Raw genomic sequence first — 27,175 nt, forward strand, 5'->3', positions numbered from 1 at the left:
TAATTACAGGATCATTCATTAAAATGAACCTGTTAATGTTTATTATAACAGCTGGAGTCTTGAGGGTGTCTGATGGTATGTAATGTATATGGAAGCTTCAGCGCAAGTATCAATATCACGTCACCTACTACGTATAGACCTTCGTCTCCATGTTGTGGCCTATCGAGGCCTTCGTCTCTATGTTGTGGCCTATCGAGGCCCTCGTCTCTATGTCGTGGCCTATCGTGGCCTTTGTCTTCATGTTGTGGCCTATCGAGGCTTTCATCACTATATTGTGGCCTATCGAGACCTATGTCACAATGTCGTGGCTTATCGAAGCCCCTGTCTCAATGTCGTGGCCTATCGAGGCCTCTGTCTCAATGCCGTGGCCTCTGTCTCAATGTCGTGGCCTATCAAGGCCTCTGTCTCAATGCCGTGGCCTTTGTCTCCATGTTGTGGCCTTTCGAGGCTTTCGTCACTATGTGGTGGCCTATCGAGGCCTCTGTCTCAATATCGAGGCTTTGTCTTAATGTCGTGGCCTATCGAGACCTCTGTTTCAATGTCGTGGCCTATTGAGGCCTCTGTCTCAATGTCGTGGCCTATCGAGGCCTCTTGTCTCAATGCCGTGGCCTATCGTGGCCTTTGTCTTCATGTTGTTGCCTATCGAGGACTCTGTCTCAATGTTCTGGCCTATCGTGGCCTTTGTCTTCATGTTGTGGCCTATCGAGGCTTTCGTTTCAATGTTGTGGCCTATCATGGCCTTTGTCTTCATGTTGTGGCCTTTCGAGGCTTTCGTCACTATGTGGTGGCCTATCGAGGCCTCTGTCTCAATATCGAGGCTTTGTCTTAATGTCGTGGCCTATCGAGGCCTCTGTCTCAATGTGGTGGCCTATCGAGGCCTCTGTCTCAATGTCGTGGCCTATCGAGGCCTCTTGTCTCAATGCCGTGGCCTATCGTGGCCTTTGTCTTCATGTTGTTGCCTATCGAGGACTCTCTCTCAATGTTCTGGCCTATCGTGGCCTTTGTCTTCATGTTGTGGCCTATCGAGGCTTTCGTTTCAATGTTGTGGCCTATCATGGCCTTTGTCTTCATGTTGTGGCCTATCGAGGCTTTCGTTTCAATGTTGTGGCCTATCGTGGCCTTTGTCTTCATGTTGTGGCCTATCATGGCCTTTGTCTTCATGTTGTGGCCTATTGAGGCTTTCGTTTCAATGTCGTGGCCTATCGTGGCCTTTGTCTTCATGTTGTGGCCTATCGAGGCTTTCGTCACTATATTGTGGCCTATCGAGGCCTCTGTCTCAATATCGAGGCTTTGTCTTAATGTTGTGGCCTATCGAGACCTATGTCTCAATGTCGTGGCCTATCGAAGCCCCTGTCTCAATGTCGTGGCCTCTGTCTCAATGTCGTGGCATATCGAAGCCCCTGTCTCTGTGGCCTATCGAGGCCTCGGTCTCAATGTCGTGGCCTATCAAGGCCTCTGTCTCAATGCTGTGGCCTATCGATTCAATTCTATTCAATGTTATTTATATAGCGCTTTTCACAATGTGCATTGTTCCAAAGCAGCTTTACTGGAGAAAATAAGAAAAACTGAAAAACACAAAAAAGGTAAAACACAGCACAGTGCATGGTGTTTATAGAACAAGCAAGATCATTCTAGTAAATAATATCTAATAAATGAGTCTCCCGGTGGTTTATTTAGCATATTTTGCATTAAGTGAATGCTTTGCTGAAAAGATGTCTTTAATCTAGATTTAAATTGGTAGAGTGTGTCTGACCTTCGAATAGTATCGAGAAGGCTATTCCAGAGTTTAGGTGCTACGTATGAGAAAGCTCCACCCCATTTGGTGGATTTAGTTATTCTAGGTGTTATCAAAAGTCTGGAGTTTTGAGATCTTAGGGAGCGTGATGGGTTGTAATGTGATAGAAGCTCTGTTATGTAGGCAGGGGCTAAACCGTTTAAGGCTTTATAAGTAATTAAAATAACTTTAAAGTCAATACGATACTTAATGGGTAACCAGTGAAGGGATGATAACTTTGGGGTTATGTGACACTACTTTTTCTAGTATTTTAGACAGGTAAGGGAGATTTGAAATCGGTCTATAGTTTCCTAGTTGGGGGCTAAGTTTGGTTTCTTGATAAGAGGCTTATTGACGGCCATCTTAAAGGGTCCTGGGACATGGCCTAGATGAATTGACGAGTTGATAATGTTATAAATGGGCTCAATTGCAACGGGTAATAACTCTTTTAATAATTTAGTTGGTATGGGGTCTAATAAGCAAGTTGTAGGTTTAGATGTTGCAATAAGTTTAATTAAATCTTCCTGTTTTATAGGTGAAAAACACTGTAGCCTTTCTTTTGGGGCGATGGTTGGTACTAATTTATAGGACAGACTTGGAGTTTGAGTTTTTACTATTTTGTCTCGTATGTTTTCGATTTTCTCTGTAAAAAAAACATGAATTCATTGCTACCAAGGTGCGGCGGAATAACCAGGTCAGATGATGTCTGTTTATTTGTTAGTTTAGCAACTGTACTAAATAAAAACCTTGGATTGTTTTTGTTAGTTTCTATGAGGTTACGGAGGTGCTCAGCCTTTGCTGCTTTTAGTGCCTTTTTATAACAGTTTGCACTCTCTTTCCACGCAATTTTAAAGAACTCTAATTGGGTTTGTTTCCATTTGCGCTCCAGTTTACGTGTTTCTCTTTTAAGGGCGCGAGTGGTGCTATTGTACCATGGTGCTGCGTTTTTCTCATTAATCTTTTTTTACTTCATAGGTGCGACAGCTTCTAATGTATTAGAGAAAATAGTGCCCAAGTTGCTAGTCATGTCATCGAGCGATTCTGTATTTGTTGGTATGGTTATTAAAGGGGTCAGATCTGGCAAGCTCTTTGCGAAACTATCTTTAGTAGCCGAGGTAATTGTTCTACCCTGTTGATAACGAGGCCTTTGTCTCAATGTTGTGGCCCATCGAGGCCTTTGTCTCAATGTTGTGGCCTATCGTGGCTTATCATAGTTATAATCCCCACGGGATATTACGAATAGTCCTCTAATAGTAACCATACCACCCTTTATGGCTTTCCCGCTCCCTCACAGCCTCCCACTTCCACAAATTTCTTCCACACGATGAAGGTTCACTAGAGTATGATGATATTACATAGCTTCACTCATGGCTCGGTGGATTTTACGATTGATGTCTTAGTAAAAATGTATTCTTAATCTCGTTATTCAGGAACCTCAAGAAACTTCAACCGGTGGGTAGAAATTTCTTCCTTCAATTCTTTTGAATTGCTCCGCTCCAGAGGCAAAGTCCTCTACAATTCTTAGGGGTTGGCTGCGCCCCTGCTTTCATCTTCAGGCAGGAAGTGCAGGAATTCTTGACCCTCCGGATGTGAGCTATGGACGGGGCCTACGCCAAAGAACTACGTATATATTTTACCATATTCGCACCTTGTCGCTGATCAGTTGTCTAAATAAATGTTCATTGTCACATAAATCTTGCCTCCCGAGTTTTTCTGGTAGAACTTTTCTATGTTTAAAATGAGGAGATTGTGCTCAACCTGAAGAAAAACAATGCTGTATGCAACTGAATTACACAGAAAACTATAATTTGTTACATTCTGATTGTTGAAACTACAAGATTTGATGTACATTTTATTGTTTCTGATTGAGAAAGTTAAATAGCAACATTAAACAAGATTCCTTCCTGTAATCTTTATATCATAAAGTATAAAATACAGAATAGAAAGAGCATAAGGACACATGAGATCTGTCACTGTTCTCTCTCTTTTTTTATTATCTGCACCATTAGTTGCATCAGAAGGAATTGAGCGTTGAATCACGTTCTCATGAGTTCTGCAATGTTTTTGTTCTTAGGGTTTAAAGTGAAGGGTTCGTCAGGTCCTCTGGATGTTCCTCTGAGAGGCATTCGTTCCTCATATCATGTTTAAACAATTTTTCTCCTTTGTATGCTTTGAATGTTTTTCAGAGCATCTGATGGTGTCAGTGACAGTTCATATCAGTGTATGTTGGTGAGGACGTGACTCTGAACTGCTCTGTGGACTCTCACATCCCACCTGAACACACAGAAGAGGTTTCATGGAAGAAAAGAGTTGAAAATGATTATATCCTGGCATGGCCGTAGGCAGGGTTTGAAAATTAGTGAGGTCCGTGGTGGGGTGTCAATAATTATACCTAATATTACCAATAAATGCTATAAATCATTCAACTTTAATAAAGATAATGAATAGTAAAGTTAACAAATGATCAATTTACACCTATAAACAGGGCTTGATACTGTGGCTAGTGGTTTTACAAAATAACTAACTGATCCTACTCGACCCGCTCCGGGTCACGAATCAGCGTCTGTCCGGTATGGGAGACGAGTGCTCTACCGAGGAAATCGGGGAGTCAGGTTTACTTGCACAGCTCTCTCTCACTGGCATCTGTTACATTAGCCACCCAGCATTTTCACTGTAAACAATTTTGTTTTTATATGACTAAAGTTGACAATGGCATGCTGTGAGATATATCAAATATCATGGCCAAAATAAAAACAAAAATGTTCTATACGGAACTCCTCACTATATTAACTTCCTAAAGTGTATCATCACTACGTGAAAACGGGTATGGAAGTGTGTCGTAGCCTATTTCACAAAATGGCGAAGGAGACCGAAAGTAGGGAAAAACTTTTTCCTGCCGCACTGCTGCCATAACCATTCATCCATTCATTCAGCTTGTTTTCTCACAGGCATTCATTTTATTTACCAAAAGCAACAGCACCATATGTTCTCCGATTTGTTCATGGTTTACTGGGAGATGTAAAAATAGGGAAAACAAACATTACAAAAACATTGTTTTTTGAGCTATTCATTTATTATCAAGGTCTGATAAATGTTAGACAAATCAGCATAAAGGGAGCGCTACATGCCTAACTGCTTCTAGTCTTCGCAACTGTTCTGTGAACCCAGATAGCACAATCCATCTGGTTTACGTCTATTTGACGTCTGCATTTACATCTGCAAGACATCTTAAATACATAGTTTGCTCATCTGCAATACGTCTCGGAGACGTCTGAACGTCTGTAATACGTCTGTTAAAGATCTGGAGATCTGCTGCTTAAAAACATCTGCTAAACATCCTAGAAAGAGCTGTTGTACATCCATTCTAAATCATAAACATCTTACAGACATCTTCTAGATGTCTATATGACGTCTGACAGCAGACATCTCCGAGACGTATTGCAGATGAGCAAACGATGTATTGTAGATGTCTTGCAGATGTAAATGCAGACGTCAAATAGACGTAAACCAGATGTATGTGTGCTATCAGGGAAGTGAACGGAGCTAGAGCATTGACAGGACAAGCGTTTACCCTACTTCCGGTTTGTACACGTCACGCTGTGAAATAGGTCACGATCCGGGATGCCTGCACGATCGTAGTAAATCACGTCATGGTTTCCCTACACTGTTGGTATCACGCATGCGATGAAACGCTTGACGGCCAGGCGGCACATCTGGCGGCATGTTTTTGTAGGCTACATTGTGTTTTTCATTTAACAGTTCAGGGCGGGTCTATTTTGATGTTTTTAAATGTACGCTATGCATTACGATGTGTTTATGTGGTTGCTAATCCAAAATAATAAAGGAGTTGTTTCATGAACATACCTTTTCCTCCATACTCCCCTTTGCGATTCATTGCTGTATGGCATTAGTCCTACTTAACTTGCTGTGTTTCGATCTGAGGTCAGTAGTATTGTCAAAGACGGTTTGTGTTGTTTTTTTTTATTAAAAGCTGCTAGTATTAGTTAACTTTATATAGAGTAATTTTGTATTAGTATGGGTCTATATAGGCTAATATATCTATCTATATAATCTAAATGAGGAAAATAATCCCTTCAATGGTGTTTACAGAAGACAATAAGGAACATAATATGCATTTCCGCCTAGACTATCTGCACTTACATGAAGAAAGAACCACAAACAAGTCTGGCGAAACGTTACAGAGTATTTAAAAATGACAATGGAAATGACTTGAAAGAACGCATAGTTTGCACACACACAAATGACATGAGACCAGAGGTGGACAGTAGTGAAAGTCGCGGTACAAAGGTGCGCAAGCGTGGAACAGATCGTGCAGTGTCGTAAATCATCGCAAAACTGAATTATCATTTGCGCATGCGCGTGTTCTACTACGTCAATATGCGCATGCCCGGACGGATCGTGCAGGCATCCCGGATCGTGTACCGACAAGGTCTATTACGGGTGTGCAGTGCAGAGATGGCACATCCACCCACGCACGCACGCACTCACATCTCTTTCAATCGGATGATGCCGCTAGCCTCCTAGATTAATTTTCAAGTGAAATTAATCCATTTTTTACACCATGGCATGGACAATAAGCAATTTTGTGAACTGTATACTGAATTATATACGTAACGCAGACACTCAGAAGAGCTTTAAACTGATGAATATTCATTCAGAGCTTCACATTTCATTTTTCAATATGAAAAATGACTGAGGTCCAGACCTTTTTTAAAGTCCAGATTTTAAAGTAAACGAGCGGTGTTCTGATCATGTGCATTTAATCTACCTTAAATTATTTCACATTAGTGATGTGTACACAATAATTACGCCTAAATGATTACTTGGCAAGCCTGCGTTTTAACAGTTCCGTATGACAATAAATAACTTTTCAAGTCTATAACCATCTTTAACTGAAGCCAAAACGTATCTGTACTCCACGTAAATAGAAAAGTATTGAAATTAGTTGAGAAATGAAAACGATGTTGTGTTTTTATCGTGAAAACTGCAGCTCCACCATTCACTCGTATGTCATTGTAGTCGGCTTTTGCCCTCACCAATATGGCAGCGGCGTTGACGTACGATCCAGTGGACAATGAGGCGTCTAGTTAATATATGTCTATGGGTGACGCTGCACATAGTCACGTGATGACACTTAACTGAACTGAACTGAACTAAACAGCAGCAGCAAAGAAGAGCAGAGGAGGAGTAACGTGTGAAAGGAGCAGCGTATTCAGAATCATGTCTGCTCTTTATTGAAACGAAAGCAATACTTTAGCATAGATTAGAAAGCTTTAAATTATAATATCGATCTCGTCAGACTAGTATACTAACGTTGGTATCGATACTATCCATTTTAGATCGATACGCCCATTCCTACTCTGCCCGCACAAACGTTTAGTTCACGGTATTCTGCAACAGAAATGCAGTGGTTTCACGGTATATTGCAGGAGAAGGTAGTGTAGTTCACGGTATGTTGTTTAGAAATGCGTGTTTTGTTTAACGTTAACATTGTTTATTTGAAAATGCACCTCTCTCACCTTCTTTTAATGTCAGCGCTGCTGCTGATCGCTGATGGTAAGTGTTATTTATAAAGAGGAATATGCTTCATTGCTCTCTTCATTTTTAAAGTAATATTTAACACAGGTCCGATGAGTTCAGTTTGCAAGCATCCTGTATCCTGAACGTCTTTTCTATGTCGAGCTAAAATGTGGCTATCCTGTTGGTTAATTTAGAGTAGGGTTGGGCGATGTCTACCAAATTGGCATCGGACGACGTCTACAGTGAAACATCGCGATGGACCATGACTTCGTTGGCTTCTTTAAACAAACCGCGACGTTATAAAGTGAGGCGCGTCTAGGCGCAAGCTGCGCAGAGACCCGTCTTCTATAGTTATAAAGTCAGGCGGGTCTGCCCAAGCTGAGCGTCTTCAGCTGCACAGTTAAAGTCAGGCGCGTCCGATCTGTATAGTGCGAGTTTATGCCCATTTAGCTTTGTTTATATTTGTTTACAATGCGATTCGCAGCGAGAGTCACGTGACGAAAGTGAAACATTTGTTGGAATCACGATGCCGGCTGACAAGGACGTAAGTTTGATTTTGACATTTGTTAGAGTCCTGTGCGCATGCGCTTATTACGTCAGTCTTCTCTTCATCGGCTGTGAGAGAGTGACTCAGCAGTGGGTGCTAGCAGGACTGTGTGAGTTTTAGTCAACAGAAGATACATATTAGTTATGTAGTTTATAGAGCATGTATAGAATGCCATCCTGTTTCTAACTAAACTAACAGCTATTTTTTATCCGTGTTGATGCCATTTATCGCGTGCTTCTGAGCCCACGTGAATGTGTTGATTATGGTATTACTTGCCATCCGTAGTATATATCTTACAACTACTGTTTAAGTGTATAAACGTAGCATTAGTCGCTGATATGCTTGCTATGTATAGCTTATGCAATGTTTCTGACAACGCGCAGCTCGTCTAAATCATTTGATTATTGGTTCGGTTTGAAGCGTATTTTCCGCTCTGACCACTGGGTGGCAGTATTATACAAGAATGTTAATGCTTGTATGTTGGTTTCTTTATTTTACTCTCAATTTAACTGAAATAATACTGAAGACATATTGTTAATATATACCTTCATTTTTCCTTTGTAGATCACACAGAGATTTATACAAACATAAGCCTTTTTACTGCTGAAGCTGTCAAATAAACCCCCTTTTTTATGGAACTGATCGGTTTCATTGTGTTCTAACCGACACCCCATTGAGGAAGGCTAGATACAGACCTCCACCTCCGACCTTTACATACTTGCTATTGAACAACATTGGTGGGGACATAAAATTGGTCTGCAGAGCCGCATTGTCACTAAAGTTTGGTGCAGTTTTCATTGACTTATTTAAACAATTTAATATTTTAACAATACTTTCTATAGTTTTCTACACTGTTCTTTATTGTTGTCACTCTCATTGCTACACTGTCTATTGCTGTCTACTGCAGGATCTGTTTCCGTAGAAATACACAAGAATATACAATTAGCCACTCAGTATTAACTACTGTATGTTCAACTGCATAGGGGTGAAACGGTATGTGTATTCGTACCGAACCGTCACAGGTAACATTCAGAGCTGTCTGCCATCGGCTATGGACGATGGCTTTGTCTATCGGCCCAACCCTAATTTAGAGACTAGATAGCCTGTTAGGCCTATTTCAGATGCAAGTTAGTACAGAGCGTACGGAATGAGAATTGGTGCCATAATATTTAAATAAAGACAAAAGTGGCTAGATGAAAACATTACTAATAAAATATAATAGGCCATAGCTTATTGCTAATGTAGACAAATGCAAAAAACATGACAAATATATCCATAAGCGATTGTCCAGTCAGAATCGAGTTATAATTCATTTCGAGATTCGAGACACAAAAGTAAAGTCATTGTCCAAAACAGAAGCAAGCCCAGGTTAATTCAAAGTTATATTGTATATCAATATAATGTTATTATAAGTGTATATTCATGTTGCTTAGTTGATAAAGCATTTTGCTAGGAAAGCAAAGGTTGTGGGTTAGATGGTTGACCTAGAAAACACCCATACTGATAAAAGACACGTGAGCAAGTCCATGGAAATGTCAACCTTATACCAAAAAGAAAGGTTTTCTCCATACTGATAGCACAGATGTCAACATTTGGTAGTTTAAATTCTCATATGAGGTCAAGTTTTTTAAAGCAGCTTTCAAATTGTCACAGTCATAATGGTACATACTCCTAATAAATGTGCAGGTGAAAATGTAAGCATAATAACTATTTTGTTTAATGAGAGCCTTCCCTTCTCTATTTGTTGCATATTATTGCTTCAGGTTTGTGCATTTTTTGGTAACAAATACATTCTCTGAGAGTTTATTTGTCACCAATGCCGGAATTGCCCATGTATGGACTAAATGCACTGCAAGTTGTTTTGGATAAAAATGTCTGCCAAACCTGTAAATGTAAAAGCATTTCACATGTTGTGATTTTAAAGACCACTCTGTCAGGTCACCTTATGGCATTAAATCATAGACAAGTTATAAATTGCACTCGGATTTAATTTTTTTCCACAAACGCACCCAAGAGGACAGCAAGATAAGTCAAAGTATTTCTATCAGGAAACTAATTTGTACACATTTAAACCTGAAATGAAAACATTATTTATTAAAGACACATTCCACTCTTGCAACAGATTTCAGATCAGCTGAACTCCAGTAGGATCATGACAAACATTTTCATTTACGTTCTGTGTGTACACCCTTAATACAATAAATATGTGTTGTTGTTTTTTTAATTCATACCAATCATCTTTCCTCTCAATCAGAACATGCTTTTACTTAATTTACAAATTAAACTTTTAACATACTTATAAATAATTGCAATTTAGTATATTTAAAAATATATATATTTGTGAAAAATGTACATTAAGTGAACGTTCTGTACAAATGTAAAAGTATACTACTTTTTAAAACATGTTGTAGGTATATTTTAATGGCATGCTTGAAATAATCATTGTAACAATGCACTGAAAGCATATTTTAAAAGATAATTATTTATTTATATATTGAAGTTGCTATTCAATTATAGTTAAATTTGAGTGAAATATTTAAGTTTACGTATTCATACTTGGAATTCACTTTTTATATGTGTTGTCAACAAAAAAATCAACTAAATTACGAATTTACAGCACAAAAAGTGAGTGTGAGTTGCATTTAGAAAAGTTTTTGAGAATTCAAATCAATATTGTAAACTTTAAATACCTTAAACAGCTGACTCTTTAAGTTAACTATTTAGTTTTAAATCATGCATCTGACGTATGGTCTGACGTCATGACGCACGAGTTCGTCTCGAGTTCGTCGAGGCACTCTGCTTTCTCAACGGAATCAGGGCTAAGGTAAGTTAATATTCTTTAATATCTGATATATCTGTGACGATATATTTTTGTCTTTTATCCGTAGACTATCGTCTTTTGTAAATAGTGTCGTCAGTGACGTTGTATTGTATAATTATGTCTTTATAATTTATAGACCACAGACGCTGATGCATCGTCAAACGCCTTCTAAAAACTCTGATTATGAAAAGTTGACGGTGTTAGGCAGACAGTTGATAATCAGCCATTTGGCTGATGACACAACTATCTTTATGAAAAATATGAACCAAGTTCCATTTTTTTAAATATATTTTTTAAAATATTAATAATTTGAATTAATGCCAATTCATAATTCCCCTCTGTTAACCTTTCATAATATCCCAATTAAAGATACTATCAAATACTTGGGTATTTATTACAAAGGACTACACTAGAATGAATAATCTCAATATGTGGAGTAATATAGACAAAGCTTGCTTGAATCTGTGGTCTCAAAGAGATATCTCCATTATTGGACGAATATTTTGTGTGCATTTTGTGTATCGAGTGCATTTCTAGATTTATTTACCCAGCTTACTCAATTTCACTTCCCAAGAATGCCATAAAAGCTATAACTAGGCCAACTTCAATTATATTTGGAAAAGGAAAACGCACTACATTAGAAAAGGAAATATGATCAAAGAATATGAGGAAGGAGGTTTAAAAGCCATTGATATTGACTGTATTAATGGAACTATTAAAATAAACGGGGTAAAATCTTTTTTAAAAAACGAAAACAGCTTTTGGTTTCATATACCTTCCCAAATTTTAGGGAAATTGGGAGGTATTCATTTCCTCCTTATATGATTATGACCTCAAAAAACTCCCTTTTAAATTTTCACTTTTTCATCAACAGATGTTAATCTACTGGAAATTGATCTACAAATATAGTTTTAGTCCAACATAAATTTAGTTAACTGCAGATATGTAACTCTTAGAAATAAATCTTCATTTTACAAAAACTGGTGGGAGAAAGGAATATGGTCTGTGCTTCACATATTGGATAATACTGGATGTATAATTTCGTATGAGAATTTCTGTTCCAAATTCAACATATATGATCGAAAACAATATGACAACATTGTCAGAGCAGTCCATCCGATAATCCAGATGTCAAACAGTCTGTCTCAAAGTAATGTAATCCCTTGTTTTCCAAAGCTTTTGGTTAATGGAATTGCGATCACCACTTTAAACTTACCCAATACAATAATCCGTAAAGTTTTTGTTAAAGAGCTGTATCCTTGTTCTTAAAAAAATATTTTTTTCAGTTTATTTCAAACGATGAAATTAAAAAATTGAGAACTAAATATCTTAAATTTCCAATTCCACCTAAGGTAAAGGAAGTCAATTTTAAAATCATTCACGGTATCTATCCTTCTAGAGAATTTTTAAGATGTCGATGTAGTAGCTCATTTTGTGTTGATGAAATTGAAACAACTGAACATCTCTTTTTTCGACTCAAAGTTTGCTCATGCTTTTTGGGAGGGATTTGCATTACTGGTTATTTCCAAAATTTGACAATCTTCCTGAGTTAACAAAAAACATGTTTTGTTTGGTTTGTTTTTGAGGGATAAAACACATGATTTATTAGTTAACACAATTCTTATTCTTGGAAAATTATATTTACTTAAATGTAAATTTCTGAAGACAATTCCCAATTTTTACATATTTCACAAAGATTTATGTCTGTATTTCTTGTTACTCAAGTTTATGAAGGAGAGAAATGCTATTTGTTTGTGTAACTTGGTGGAGGATTTGGAACTTTCGGAGAACCCCTAGTGTGTGTTATTTTTTATTTTATTTTTATTTAATTATTTTATTTTTCTCCTGTATTGTGTTATTCTGTTAATAATTGCAGTTTTTACAATACAAAGGTATATGATAATTATTATTTTGTTTTGTAATGCTTGTCTGATGTCTATTTCGACATTTGCTCTTTTGTGCCAGGCCACTTTTGTTTGTAAAATTTCTAATGTTCAGTTAATAAAAAAATAAAACATAAATGTACAAACGCCTTTATTCTACGCCCATAACACAACTATTACTGAAGCAATAGTACCCTCTACTGACACTCATCAGTACATCTCCCTTTTTTAAAAGTATTTTCCATAACATCTGTACTCAATATAATAACAAAATAAACTTCTTTAAACAAACTTAAACTTTTGTTGTTGTACATTTCCATGTTGTTGTCATTTTTTTTCTTTCTTTTAACATTAACTCTTAACATTACTACAACATTTTAACTATTCACAATGTATTACATAACCCTTAACATTGTTTATTTTCTTTTAAGTTTGGATTGCATACACATAATCACATATATGCTCATTCAACACTCCTCTATAAGCCTTTTTGATTATAGAGTCCTTAACTCTTAATCCTTAACAGTTACTCTCCTTGGCCTCACAACTCTGTCCGCATTCTGGGACATTGATTATTGTCATTCTGATACATAACGATTGTTTTTTGGGTACTCTTTTTTTCCCTCTCTATCGGAGCCACTGTACAATTGCTCCCAACATTCACACTGAATTCAGTTTTTGGAACTTTCAACAGATCCCTCCTGTTTCTGCGAAGAGTGTTTCCATACTCGGTGAGTACTATGTAAGATCTTGGCATGATCTCTTTCAGAACCTTAGCTTTTGGTCCCCATTTACCATCACATCTTACTCTCACCAAGTCCTTATGTTCCAGCTGGCTCAAAGGTTTTGCATTTTTGTTGTAAGTGAAATTAGAGCTTGATTTCTTAGGCACAAATTGGTCTCCTTTTTGCAGCAAATGTTCAGACGAGGGTAGCTTTGTCCTTCAGTAGTTCTGCTGGAGACTTCCCGCACTCCAAAGGTGTTGACATGTAATTCAGAATAGCAAGATGAGGATCTTCCCCAGCTTCGACAGCTTTCTTTAGCAGACGTTTCACAATCTGCACCGCCTTTTCGGCCAGCCCATTTTACTGTGGATAATGTGGACTTGACGTGACATGATCAAATCCATACTGCTTTTCAAAGTCTTTGAATGTCCACCCACTGAATTGAGGTCCATTGTCACTGACCAAAGTGACAGGAATTCCATGCCTTGCGAAGATTGTTTTCAAATGCGTAATCGCATGCCTTGCGGAGGTGTCTGACAATAATGCAAACTCAGGATAATTAGAATAGTAATCCATGACTGCCAGATAATCTTTTCCGTTTAATTGGAACAAGTCTACTCCTACTTTCCTCCACGGCTCACAAGGTTTAAAGTGTGATATCAGCGGTTCTTCTTGTTTATATCTCACAGCGCTGTATTTGTGTCTTAATGTCCTTATTCATACAGGGCCAATACATCTCGGGCACGGCGTTTACATTTTTCTATGCCCGTGTGGCCTTCGTGTATGATCTCCAACATGATTTGTTATCTTCAAAACTACTCGATAATAATGTATAATTTTTTACAAACGGTAAAACAGCACGTTCAAATGTTTGGAAACGGTGTACACATTAATTTGCGAGTCATCTGCGGGTGTGTGTGGAACGAGCTGCTTCTATAGCGGTCTCACAGCACAGAAGACGCGGAGAGACTAGAACCTGCGCTGGGTCATAGCCAGACCTCGCGCTCATACGCGCCAGGGGTTTCGGTACCAAACCCTAAAAAATAAATAATCTTTTTGCCGGCGCAGTGCATGCCCGTCTGCTATGCCACTGCCCATATAACCAAAAATGGCATGATCCCCACTGCATAACACCTCTGCGATTCGACTGTGAGATTGGTAGTCGATTCAGGCTGCTCCTATTGAAGCATCCAATTTTGACTATTCGGGGTCACCCCTACTTGCAATACACTTTCACTTGCGGTCGCATCTGCAAAATCGGCCCACTTCTGCTAGGACACAGGTATTTGGTTCACTACACAATCCACATGAATTTGAACAACATTTTCTGTGCTTCCTTGATCTGTGTTTTGCAGACTGAGTTTACCTGGTGTAAATTCAAATGTCAAATGGTACTTCTGTAGGCGTAGCAGAAGCCGTTGGATATGTGGTGGTGCATCTCCCAGGGCCTTCTTCGAAATTGCAATCAGCGGTTTGTGATCAGTCTCTACTATCACTTCCCTTCCATATACGTATTTCATGAAAAGTCTACTTCTCAATCTTTGCGTAGTTCCTTTCTGCTGCTGTCAGTGTGTGTGACGCGTACGCTATAGGGAACCACTGCAAATCATGTTTCTGAGTCCATCTTTGGGTGCATCGGTCGACACTTTGACCGGTTTCTCTTGATCTAAAAATTTGAGCTCTGGGTCTTTGATCAGGCTGTTCGTAAGCAGTTGACATTCTTTTCCAGCAAACTACGCATTGCCTTTGTGGTTGTCGATAGGTGGCGTATGAATTTAATCATGTAATTGACTAACCCCAACGCTCTTTGCAACTCCGTTCTATCCTTAGGTTCTGGCATGTCAACTACAGCTCGTGTTTACAGCTTATCTCCTAGGTAAGTGATCTCAGTCACTCCAAACTCACACTTTTGTCTGTTCGGTTTCGGTCTTTTCCTCTTTGCTTGTTTTAACACTTCACAAAGTCTTTTGTTGTGTTGTTCTTGTGTTATTCCCCATATTATTTTGTCATCTAAGAATACTCCCACGCCTTCCATACCATTGAACAGCTGTTGCACTGAACAGATCCCAAAGGGTAAGCGAAGGGCGTATTGAAAGTACACAGCTTAACACTTTCGTCATCCAGGGAAATCTGATAGAATCCTGATGATGCATCAAGTTTTGAGAAGTAATGTGCAACTGTCATCATGCTTGTGATGTCGGTCTTTGTTGGCAACTTGTAATGTTATCTTTTAATCCACTTGTTTAAATCTCACGGGTATATGCAAAGTCTGAGATCCCCATTTTTTCCCCCACTATTACCCAGGAATTTACCCACTCAGTTGGTTCCTCTACTTTCCATATGCCCTCCTCGATCAAGGATTGTAATTCAGATCTCAGTCTTTCTTTAAGGGCGACTGGTACCTTCCGGGCTGGGTGTATTACGGCTTCTGGGTTTTCTTTTAGCTGTTTTTTGTGTTTCCCTGGTTAACAACCCACACCCTCAAACACATCTTGGTAATGCTGCACTATCCCTTTTACACCAGTTATCATCTCTGTTTGTTTGTCACAAGTGTCACTGTGTGTAACCGCTTGGCTGTTAATCACATGAACTCTCTTAATGAGCCCCCAAGTTTCACAAGCCTTAAGACCAAGAATAGGCTGTCTGTTACCCTCTACCAGTACACACATTAAAGTTTGAAGGGTACAGTCACAACGTTGACATCTAAATTAGAAATCCACTCGTCCTTGGTGCTTATTTATGGAAGCCCATTTCCGCCATGTGATAAAAAAAATCAGACTCTAAAATGTCATAATTATGAGATATTTATATATTATGAGGTATTTAATTTACAATCTGTAAATAGGATTTTTATTTTCTCAACTCTCGTGTTGGTTGTGAGATGCTCAGTGTGTCTTCAGTTCAGGACACTCCGCGTCATTGACAACAACACTTTCATTTAGATTTAGAGTTTAAATACTACGTGCAAGATAATTAAAGTATTTTCACTATCGGGAATTATTTGTCACATCTTAAACTGAAAGCTATTTTACCTCTGACAGTCATTTACAAAATCAACAGTTTCAGATCAACTCTAAAACTGTAACATCATGAAAACATTTCCATTTAGTAACTGAGATCTTAATGTTCATGAGTTCATGTGAAGTTTCTGTTAACACCTTTATAAATATGTGTGGTTGTTTTTTTTCTCTATCTGATCTTTTCGACTGAATCAGAATTTTTGAAGGACCAAATAGTTTCTGATTCTCTAAAGCGATTAGAAAAATCTTGTCTCTCTCTCTCTCTCTCTCTCTCTCTTCTCTCTCTCTCTCTCTCTCTCTCTCTCTCTCTCTCTCTCTCTCTCTCTCTCTCTCTCTCTCTCTCTCTCTCTCTCTCCCTCTCTCTCTCTCTCTCTCTCTCTCTCTCTCTCTCTCTCTCTCTCTCTCTCTCTCTCTCTCTCTCTCTCTCTCTCTCTCTCTCTCTCTCTCTCTCTCTCTCTCTCTCTCTCTCTCTCTCTCTCTCTCTCTCTCTCTCTCTCTCTCTCTCTCTCTCTCTCTCTCTCTCTCTCTCTCTCTCTCTCTCTCTCTCTCTCTCTCTCTCTCTCCCTCTCTCTCTCTCTCTCTCTCTCTCTCTCTCTCTCTCTCTCTCTCTCTCTCTCTCTCTCTCTCTCTCTCTCTCTCTCTCTCTCTCTCTCTCTCTCTCTCTCTCTCTCTCTCTCTCTCTCTCTCTCTCTCTCTCTCTCTCGCTCTCTCTCTCTCTCTCTCTCTCTCTCTCTCTCGCTCTCTCTCTCTGTCTCTCTCTCTCTCTTCTGCTCTCGCTCTCTCCTCTGCTCTCTCTCTCTCTCTCTCTCTCTCTCTCTCTCTCTCTCGGTCCCATCTCTTCTTCTCTCTCTCTCTCTGCTCTTCTCCGTCTGTCCTTCTCCTCGCGTGCGGCATGGCGTGTGAGCGTTTGTGGAGTCAGTGCCTGTGTGGAGAGCGTGCGGTGAGTCTGAGCGTCTTTGATTGTTTAGTGCGAGTTTATGGTTGCTGAGCCATAATTAAGCGTGTTTAAAGCTAGGTTTTCTTTTCTTTCTTCCTTCTTGAATATTTATTTTGTTTGTTTGTTTTTATTTAAAATTAATCTATGGTGAGTAGTGTGCTTCCGGGCCTGTGTGCTACCTGTTGAGGGAAGCATGGCGCTCGGCGGATTCGCGGGTGTTAAAATACACTCGGACGTGGCGTCATGCAGTGAGGTGTGCGTCGCCAGTGAGTGTTAGAGGATTGTTTGTCTTGCTATAGGGGGAAGCTGGTTGGGCATGGAAGATATTATGTCAGCTTCAAAAATTAATAATTGCTGTGGTGGTCTTTTTAAATACGTGGGAATAAGCTAATGAGTGATTAAATTGTTGTTGAACTGTCTGTTGTACACTGTTCTCCCTCTTTCAACGCCAGTCTAAAAAAGTGACTCTGTCTAATGTTCCTCCGTTCATTAGCTGACAGTTTGTTATCACTACGGTCTCTTTCCCGGTACGGCAAGTTGGTTTCTCCGATTAAAAAAATCCCCATCGGAAGTGCATCTCCATTGTTAAAACACGTTTTTTCATTTAGACGGTTTGCTTACATAATTGTAAAAGATGACGTTGATTTGGACCTCAAGTTTAAATACCGGATTGATGATTTTGATTATGTTGTCTATGCGGCAACGGGGAAAATGAAGTGTTTTGGGTGCAGTAAGGTGGGACATTTAATCCGAGATTGTCCCGAAAAAGTATCATTGGCTGCACAAAACACAAATGACACAGATGGTCCACACGAGATGGTGCGGTCTGCAGTGGACCGAGCCGAGTCAGAAGCGATCGCGGCAGAACCGCCTGAGCCGCAAACAGTTCAGTCAGAGATGATCGTGGAGGGGGAATCTGTTAATAATACAGAGACCACAAGGTCTGATGAAGACAAGATTGTCCTGGAAGGTCTGACAGTCCCTAATTCGGACAATATTGAGGTAGACGAGCAGACTGTAATGAATATGGTGTGTGAGAATGTTGGCATCGATACAGAGGCAGAGAGTACACTGTTCAAAATACCTCGCAAAAGAAAAAACAGTGTTAAGACCTGCGATTCAAAGCTTGTAAAGAAAATGGAAGCTGTTGAAAGCGAAAGTCAGAGTGATATAGAAAGCGACAGTGATTCGGATTCTAGCGTCTCCCTTTCGCGGTTATGATTTGGAAGACATCAAACGATGGGTTACTTAACGTAAACCCGGGTTCTTTGATAACAGAGTGAGGTGTTTCACTATGGGAATCGCTTTGGGCGTGACTAACTACGGAAGCACCTATGACACCACATCTGTCTCTGACAGACAGGTCGACCCGTGAGCAGGCTCCGCCCTGCCTATATCAGTCAGGTCGACCTCTACTTACGTCATTATAGAAAGATTTCTTCCCGTACCCGTGCAAGGAGGGAAGTGCTGGTGAAACGACTCACTCTGTTATCAAAGAACCCGGGTTTACGTTAAGTAACCCATCGTTCTTTTTCTAACTTCGCTCGGTGTTTCACTATGGGAGATATAGCCCACTCCCGGAATGCACTCATATCAATGCTCTTCTTGATTATCCTTCAATGGGTACCGACGCACCGGCTCCCAGCACTACGTGTGCCAAGGACGGCTCGGACACATCCAGTCTATAGAACCGCACGAAAGTGTGTGGCATGGCCCAACTTGCCGCCGAGCAAATGTCTCCAACGGAAACTCCCCTGAGTAAAGCCCATGACGTAGCCATACCCAGTGTGGAGTGGGCTTTCAAGCCCTTAGGCGGCTGCAGGCCCCTGCAAACATAAGACAAAGATATAGCCTCCACGATCCAATGAGACAGCCGTTGACGCGATAACGGCTTCCCTCTCAGCGGAGTGGCCCACGACACGAATAGCTGGTCACAAGACCTGAAACCCGCTGTCCTATTTACATACCTATGTAGTGCCCGAACCGGACACAATAAGTTCATCTTCTGCTCCTCCGGGGAAGAGAATGGAGGAGGGTGAAAAGCTGCCAGTTCCGTAGACGGGCACCTATACGCTGAGTCCACCACCTTAGGCACGAAAGCAGGGTTAGGACAGAGCACAACCTTAGTAAGCCCTGGAGCGAATTGCAAACAAGACGGGCTAACCGATAAAGCATGTAAATCACTCACACGCTTGGCGGTTACCAAAGCTATGAGCAGCGCAGTTTTAAGAGAAAGATACTTGAGCCCCACTCCTTCCAATGGCTTGAAAGGGTGATGACAAAGGGCTTCTAAGACAATAGTTACATCCCATAACGGAACCATTCGCCTAGACGCCGGTCGTTTACGGCGTGCCCCTTTCATAAATCGGCTTATTAACGGGTGCTGTCCGGCCGATTTTTCACCAAAACCCACATGACACGCTGAAATAGCTGCTACATACACTTTAATGGTAGAGAAAGCTCTCCCTTTATCTAGCAGATCCTGTAGGAAGCACAAAATATCTCTTACAGCGCACTGAAAATGGACTATATGACTCCGCTCACACCACTCCTCAAAGACTCGCCATTTATTGCTATAAAGTAAGCGAGTAGAGGGGGCTCTTGCACTCTGAATAGTGTGTATGACTGCCGACGGCAGACCAGCCGCATTCAAATTCCACCTCTCACGGGCCAAGCCCAAAGGGCTATCTTGTCCGGGTGAGGATGGTAAATTTCTCCCCCTGCCTGCGACAGAAGGTCCCTCCGTAGAGGGAGGGGCCACGGTTGGCCTGCTAACAGTTGAATTATCTCTGCCACCCACGGTTTGGACGGCCAGCGCGGAGCTATCAGTATTAACGATAGACCTTGCTCCCTCACCCTGGCTAGAGTGGGGGAAATTAGACTCAGCGGAGGGAAAGCATACAGAAGTACGTCTGGCCATGCGTGGGCTAAGGCATCCACACCCAGCGGTGCATTTCCATCCATTAGCGAGAAATACAGAGGGCATTGAGCGTTTTCCTGCGAGGCGAAGAGATCTACAGCAGCCTGACCGCATCTCTGCCATATTTGGGACACCACCTGCGTATAGGGGATTTCCCCTGGACAGCAAGTCCGCTCCCCTGTTTAAAATCCCCGAAACGTGAGTCACTCTGAGGGATAAAAGCCTTGTATCGGCCCATACAATTAGTCTCTCTGCCAACTGATGCAACTGTAGAGAGCGTGTGCCTCCCTGTCGATTTATGTAAGCCACCACTGTGGTATTGTCTGTTTTCACCAGAACATGCTGGCTTTTGATGAAGCCCAGAAAATGTTTCAGCGCTAACCATACTGCCATCAACTCCAAATAATTTATATGTTTGTGAGTCAGCTGCGGAGGCCTCAAGCCGTTCACCGACCTGCCCATTAAAGTCGCTCCCCACCCCAGCAATGACGCGTCCGTTGTCATAGTAACTCTCGATGACACCATCCCTAAGGGAATCCCCGTCCTGAACGTCATGGGGCTTTTCCAGTGCCTGAGTGCTCTGACGCACGCATGAGTGATTCTCACCGGCCGGCCCAGATGCCGCCGAGAGCACAGACGCAAACGCGCGATCCAGCGCTGAAAATCCCTCATCTTGAGCAGCCCCAACTGCACTACACAAATCACCGAGGCCATAAGCCCCACCATTCGTAAGCATAGTCTGTACGGCACCACTTTCCCCATCTGAAAACGGTCGAGGCATTGTATGAAAGACGCGATCCTCTCTTCTGTCAATGTTACTCGGTACGAGAGGGAATCTATGTTGAGCCCCAGATAATCTGTCTGCTGAAAAGGCTCCAGTCGGCTCTTTATCATATTGATCTTGAACCCCAAATTGCAGAGGTGATTTAACACAATCTCCGCATCTTTCACTGCTTGTTCTCTCGACGAAGAGCATATGAGATAATCGTCTATGTAAGACAATATTCTTATTCCCTTGTTCCTCAACGGGAACAGAGCTGCTTCCACGCACTTGGTAAAAACCCTTGGGGATAACGACAGCCCGAATGGAATAGTTTGAAATTCGTAAGCTGTGCCTCGGTGTGCAAATCTGAGGAATTTTCTGTGAGAGGGGTAAATATCTATGTGAAAATANTAATTATGACTTTTTATCTCATAATTTTGACTTTTTATCTCATAATTTTGACTTTTTATCTCATAATTTTGACTTTTTATCTCATAATTTTGACTGTTTAGAGCCTGATTTTTTTTATCACGTGGCGGAAACGGGCTTCCATACTTATTTCCTCCACCACAGCCTTTACGAAGAACTGCTCGTCCTCACTGCTGTCACTGGCTCTTTCTACAACTCCGACTTTATTTTTTGTCATGCAGCATATTGCAAAATGATTTTTCCCACCGCACTTGCGACAGTCTTTCTGCAGCGCATGTTTGGTACCACACCTGCTACAGTCTTTATTATACTTTTTTCTCGGTTTGCCATGTTTTTCTTTAACAGTTCGTTTTGCGCGTTCATGCACTGTATCCATTGTTGCTCCAGGCTCACTTTCTGCGTCAAAATATGAAGTTGCACGTCCGCTCTCTCCAACGCGTGGCAGATGCGTATCGCTTTATCCAAAGTAAGATCAGTCTCTCTGAATAACTGTCTTCTTACTCTTTTGTCCCGAATGCAGATGACTATTTAATCCCTGATCATCGAATCAGATAAACTCTCAAAGTTGCACGACTGACTTTTCAGACGTAAATCTGTCACATATTGTTCAATAGTCTCTCATTCTTTCTGCATCCGATTACGAAAAACATAGCGCTCGTAAGTTTCGTTTTTCTTTGGTGTACAATAGTCCTCAAACTTTGCCATAACGACATCATACTTATCGGCCAGCCACTGTGAGAAGCAGTGCAATCTTCCGGCGGTCATCATCTTCCTCCAGCCCCGTCGCTAGCAGGTAAAGCTCAAAGCTCTGTTTGAAGGATTTCCAATTGGCATGGACATTTCCGCTTAAATTCAGCTCGCTTGGCTGTCGGAGGCTATTTACACTCATTTTGCAAGGTTGTATTGTTGAATTTACTCCTGGTACCATGTATCATTTGTCTTTTATAGACCACAGACGCTGATGCATCATGTACACGCCATGTGCCCATAACACAACCATTACTGAAGCATTAGTGCCCTCTAGTGACACTCATCACTTAAGTCAAAGGAAAAACATGTGTTAACATAACTTATTGAGCGCATCATTTTTTACAGCATGCTTTATCATCAGTTTCTAGCGTTACAGTTTCCGTTTAACTGTGGTATACAAATAGAGAGTGATGATGTCAGTTTTAGAGGTGTTTATGGATTTAATGTCTGAAAAGGTCGTCTTCAGTTGATGTGCTCAGTCTATGATGAAGTTGAAGTTGAATGAAGTTGTTACTCTTCAGAAATCCTGAGAGTCTATTGGCCACAACGCTGAAGAAAATCTTACATTCCACATTCAAGAGGCTAATTTGGTGAAACTGGTCAATAGTTGAGGAGTTTTTCTCCTTGGGGATCAGTATGCCTCCTGTCCTTCTCCAGACCTTTGGTATCACCTGCTTCTTCCATGCCACAGCCATTAATCTCCAAAGGTACCGCAACACCCCAGGGGCTTTTATGTAGAGCCTGTATGGTATACCGTTGGGTCCAGGAGCTGAAGCTGATCTTGCCCGTTTTACTGCACTCTCAACTTCGCTCCATTTAGGGGGCCTTGTGTCCATCTGGTGTTCTGGTAGCTGAATTGGTGGCATGTCCTCTGGAATGGAGATTGGCTCATGCCTCTGATTGTCGGAATACGTTTTCCGTAGGTGTTCCTCAAGATCTGTTATAGGCACTTTAAGGGTCCCAGTTTTCTCTTTGCTAAAGATTCTACTGACAAACTTGTAAGGATCTTGGTAGAAAGCGTTCCTGGTTCGCTCCTTTTTCTTATGTTGCTTTCTCAAGCTCTCTGCTCTTCGCAGCGAGGCCAGGCGACTTTTAATATTGCCTTGTAGTGCATCTAGGCCCTTCCTTTCCTCTTATGTGGCCTTCTTCCACTGTTTCCTCAGGCTCCTCCTTTCTCTCACAAGTCTGTCAATTTCTTTTTGTCTCCTGGACTTAGGTCGGCCCGTCGTCTCCTTCTGTGACCTTGGGTTTCTTGCTTTTCACTCCAAATCTCTCCACCCCATAGGTGTAGATGATCTCCCCCATCTTCTCCAGTTTTCTTTCGATATCTCCTTTTTGGCCTGCTAAAAGCTGGACGAGATCCGAGTCAATGGTTGCCCATTCTATGTTGCAGGATTTTAGCCAAAGTATCTGAGGTCTTCTTCCATCCATTTTCCTTTCTACTGCTTGCTGCGGCTGGGTAGTCTCCGGGTTGCTGATTGCTGGTAAGGTTGGGCTTCATCTGGGGTTCTGATACCCTGTGGGCTGTGGTGCTTGTCCCGCCACTGGGCTTCACCCAACTGATTTGCCCTACCTCTTGTGAAGTATTCGTCAATGCGAGGCCCCTCACTAAGCTCTCTCAGGCACTTCTTCCTGCCCTGATGGATTTTAAGACATTTCTCTGATGTTACCTTTGTCCAGCCGCAAATGCATCTCTGTTGTTTCTGTCCTGCTGTTCCAACTTCTGCTGTGCTGATCTCCTGGTTCTTTGTCATTTCCATTCCTAGGTCTGTTGCCATGTGATCCGTCCATGAGTCATCTTCCGCCCCCGCTCTCGCAGACTCCAGGGGTATTCTTAGCCATAGATGGGTGGACCCATTACGCTTTATAGGAACGGATCCTGCCGACATGGGTAACTAGCCCATGTCTGCCCCGGTATAAAGCTGCATTTGTATAATCTTCCACCTGTCTATAAATCTTGTTGGAAAGTATCACTGATAAGTTCATAAAACATTTGTTTAGACAACACAAGACACTTGATCAATCCCATGAGCCAAACACAGCAACTCTGTGTTTGTATAACTAGTACAATATGGGAGATTTCTGAAATCTTTTTGAAAACAGTGGTTACTTCACATTTCATATTTACATGATGACACACACACACACACTTAATAAAGGCCAACTTCAACATTTGAATGTATTTAATATACTGACTTACCAGAACATTCACAGAATTTATAAGTTTACAGAAATTGTTTGCATCTTTCATATTTTTGACCCATTGCTCATTTATTTTTTGTTTTACAACTTTTATGGCTTTTTTCATTTCTTGCTTTTGTCCGCAGTGTTTACAGGTTTTGCAAGCCACAGAAATGTGAACATTGCATGAACAACATTTTTTGAATGTGGACCCAGGTATCCTGTGATAAACAAAAAACACATGAAGATACATATAGAAAGTCATTCAATGCAATGTTATATTGTTGTGCTTCTACACAACACCATAGACCAATACAATTCTCATGCTGGTTAACGCTTCTGGCGTGGTACTGCGTTTTGGAACATGTCATAAATTTGTCTGGTTTGGACCACAAGGCGAAGTTGGTCCAAACCAGTAGCGAACCCTCTGGGCCCTCTAGGCCCTCTGTGATGACCTAAACTATCATAAAAAATAATATTTGAAAACTTTTATTAATATAAAAAATATTATTTTCAATACAAGTCGGCCGTTTTTCCCTATTAGATATGTATATTTGACTTCCCGGATCGATGCAGACTCTGTCCACATGAGATTTCCAAGTCTCACGAGAGTAATTCAAGATCACGGAGCAGTCGCAGTTCTGCGATGTCATATGCTGTCTGCGCAGCCTGCACATGCTGAAAGAAGTCGAACGTGTGCTTACGTCTGCGCCTTCAATTAGCATACGGCTGGCTGACACTACAGTAAATCAATGGGAGAGATTAATTTTGAGTGACAGTAAAACTGACCAATCATATCATCTTTCTAAACAGGCGCGCTTTGTTTTTTGCTAACTTTCCGCCATCTGGAGGGTTGTTCACCAATAATCTCGTAAAGCGGAAGAAGCACACAAAGCAGGTTTGCCAACCGCCAAACTTAAAAAAAAGAAGAAATGTGGAAAACCTCATTGAAAATAGATGAACGTTGTTATCAAGTCTTGGAAAAAAAGAGAAAAGCTGATAAATGTTGTTCAAAACAAAAGGAGGAAGACTTTATCAAGTAATTTGATCATCAAATTGTAAGTTATGATTTATTAGGCCGCCGTGCCTCAATTCTATGGAATTCCAAACCTGATATAAAAAAGCTTTTTTTTAATTTCCTGAAAAATAATGGTTTTGGAGATGCGAGGATTCCGCCCGACAGCGACGATATTTCCGATCAATAATTAAACATGACATGAACTGTACCATAACTTTGATATTTACAGTAAATATGATTATATAGTACAATTTAAATAGCTTAAATAGATTAATGCTACCGCTGCGGCTTCAGTGGAACGCTAAATGTTTTTGAATGGAGTTGAATAGAAGAGAAGCTTCACTACACTGAATAAACCGCTTATGTGAGGAAATAGTTATTCATGTAAATAATCGACTGCCTGTCCATTAATGCTTAACATGCTTTACACCAAACAATACATTTGTTGGTAACAATATGTAGATTTTACTATGATAACCGGTGTGCGTACAGCTGATTCCCACTATCACTCACGCCACCGGCCCTGCCTCGTTGCCTTACGGCTCTCGTCCCGCCTTCCTCGTTACATACCCCCATCGCCCCTCACAGGCCGGGGGGTACCACCGAGACTGTGCTTACTCCCCCCCCCCGGGGAGCCAGTCTCGGCATCCGCAGCCCCTGGGGGTATGTACCGACGAGACGAGAGAAAAGGAGACGGAAGCACACGGAGCGACAACGACGAGAGAGGGGAGAGAGGAAAACAGAAAAAAAAAATCTGGTCCGGTTCCCCGACACACTGTTGCTCGGTCCTCAGCCAGCCGAGAGGCTCTTCCTCGCGGTGCCATGCGGTGGTACTGGACGCTCGGTGGACGGCTCGATCCTCCTCCGCCCACTGGCGGCCGGCAATGGCTCCTCCGGCTGAGGGCAGCCAGCAGCGAGTCTCCCGTGTCCTGCTCCTCCCCTTCACGGCGGACGGCAGCAGGCTCCGGCCCACGGCCAACGGCGAGGGTTCCTGGGCCGCCACCCCACCTCGGCCCAGGAAAACCCGGCAGCGAGCTCTCCGTCCCAGCCGATGCATACTTGCACCACCGCCTCGAACTCCTCAGCACCGCGATGCCCCTCGGCGGCAAGGGCTCTTCGACAGCATGTCCCTCCTTCCTCCCGGGTTTCGGCACCAATGTAATACAGTTCAAAGTAGGGAAGGAAGGAGGCGGGAACCGGCGAACATTCAAAAACTTCAAAATCAAAATAAACAAACAATAACACGGAAATAAAAGGCCACAACAACATAAATACAAACTTAACACATGTCCGGGCCTGGTCCTCTCTCGTCCTTAGTCCTGTCGCTCATCCTCTTATGCTCCCGATCTCCTCCATGAGACATGCGGGACCGGTGTGCTCACAGCTGATTCCCACTATCACTCACGCCACCTGCCCCGCCTCGTTGCCTCACGGCTCTCGTCCCACCTTCCTCGTTACACTTATATAATGAAGCAATGGATGTTTTGAGGTAAATGTGTGGGAGGTGTACAGCTGGAATCTAATAAAGCCAACTGACTGTAATAAGTTATAAAGCGTCTTGTTAAGAATGAGAAAAACTCTTTTCATAATAATCAATCTGGTTCATCTCGATCTGTTACAGCAGTTTTATCTCCACACATAAAAACAAAAGTTAATGTCAGCTTACTTGTACACACAACTTAAACGTGTTTGTTTTCTATTTGTGAACCCCTATAGACGAGCAGCAGATATAAACTTAATAAAACAAAAGAATACACGTGAATTTACACATCTGTTCTTCAGACTCATCTACTGACAGTCATGAGTAAAAGAAAATATTCTTACTGGCTCTATTAAAATCTGCTCGGACCTTTATTATTAAATAGT

General features: G+C 41.4%; 1 pseudogene; it reads right to left on the minus strand.

The window, feature by feature from the left end:
- Positions 1 to 18,857: 18,857 nt before the first annotated feature.
- On the minus strand, positions 18,858 to 20,949 carry LOC130550854 (uncharacterized; annotated as a pseudogene).
- Between the last annotated feature and the right edge of the window lie 6,226 nt (positions 20,950 to 27,175).

This window comes from Triplophysa rosa, unplaced genomic scaffold (genome assembly GCF_024868665.1).
Source record: "Triplophysa rosa unplaced genomic scaffold, Trosa_1v2 scaffold449, whole genome shotgun sequence".
Lineage (NCBI taxonomy): Eukaryota > Metazoa > Chordata > Actinopteri > Cypriniformes > Nemacheilidae > Triplophysa > Triplophysa rosa.